Source organism: Asparagus officinalis, chromosome 9 (genome assembly GCF_001876935.1).
Source record: "Asparagus officinalis chromosome 9, Aspof.V1, whole genome shotgun sequence".
Taxonomy (NCBI): Eukaryota; Viridiplantae; Streptophyta; class Magnoliopsida; order Asparagales; family Asparagaceae; genus Asparagus; species Asparagus officinalis.
The window spans coordinates 40410562-40412009 of NC_033802.1; the positions used below are offsets into that span (position 1 = coordinate 40410562).

Sequence of the window (1448 nt, forward strand, 5' to 3'; positions counted from 1 at the left end):
TCTTCATTGTTTGAACTACAATGTTATCTGTCCTTGACAAATTTTGACGGTAGGTATCATGAACCACATAAGAATGAGTAACAGAACTAGACAATTAAAGAATAGTTAATAAATTAATGAGCGTATGAGGTGGAAGATCACCCACTTCACTAATAGCCTGCACTGAGAACAAATCTTTGAGAGCGAGCTGCAGGGAAGTAGGGAGACAGATGGGGATAAAATCATCATTAAACAATTTAAGAAAGCATCGGAACATCTTGTATAGTACTATCGGATCTAGCTAGGCGGTAGAAGTCAATCAAGAAATCAAGAATATATCGGATAGTAGTTCATTTAAATTAGAATATTTGGGATACACTAATCAAAGGAAATAATTTGTATAAGCCAAAAATTGTAATGTCATGTTGCATCATAATTGCCATCTGTCAGTGACCCCACCCAGAAACCGTTTTTAGATGGGTGGACAGCAACTTCTTATTTACTCAAAGGAAAATGATTTAAGAACCCAAAATATGAGACCAAGTGAGGAGACAGGTGAGGTGTCCTCTCCCTATTGCATAATGAGTTGGCCATGCCAACTCATGCCAACTCATTATGCAATAGGGAGGAGACACCTCACATGTCCCCTCCTTTGGTCCCATATTTTGGGTCCCCGTAGTAGCACTCCAATGCCCTAAAAAAATAAAGTTGTTGTGACTAGGCCCCCCCTATAATTTTTTATGTGACAAAGCCCCCAATACATGACATACTTGTGTTTCAGCCCCTATTTAGCTTTCCAACCCAGCACAGTGACAAACATTTGTTCAAAACCCAAAACTGTCCTTAACCTATTTCTTGTCTGCCCTCTCCCTCCCCTCTTCTCACGCTCAAACTTGTATGCCAGAGATATCCGTCCAGCGTCATCCTCCTCTCCGGCGGATACCTCCGCAAAGGTCGACCCCAAGATACAGGCCTCTGACACCCTCCCTCTCCCCATTCGCCACACGAATCTCCTCTTCTCCTTCCTTTCCATGACCTCTCTCTTCTTCCTCATGCGCTGCTGGCGCAAAAAGATTCGCACCTCCACCTGCATGTCGTCGGGTTCATCGAGATTCTCTTCATTATCTCCCTTGTTGCCTCCCTAATCTATCTCCACTCTTTCTTCGACATCGCTTTCGTTTAATCTAGTGTATCCAGCTCCGATGACGAAGAGGAGAATCAACAACAGAGCCAGCAGCAACAGAGATACCCTCCCCCTCCTCCTCATCCTTGCCCTCTCTTGGTCGACGCCGCCATCGCCGACGAGAAACCTAACAGCGGCATTTCAACAATCCCCGTCGAAGACGAAGAGATCGCCGAATCCATGGTCATGGGTACAACCCCATCGTATTCATTGGAGTCCAAATTGGGAGACTGCAAACGCTCTGCAGGTGTTCGACGAGAGGCTTTAAGGAGAATCATCGGCAGGA

The 1448-nt window shown here is 45.0% G+C and overlaps 1 pseudogene; it reads left to right on the forward strand.

Moving 5' to 3' along the window:
- Window positions 741-1448, forward strand: part of LOC109823388 — a 1450-nt pseudogene continuing 742 nt past the window's right edge.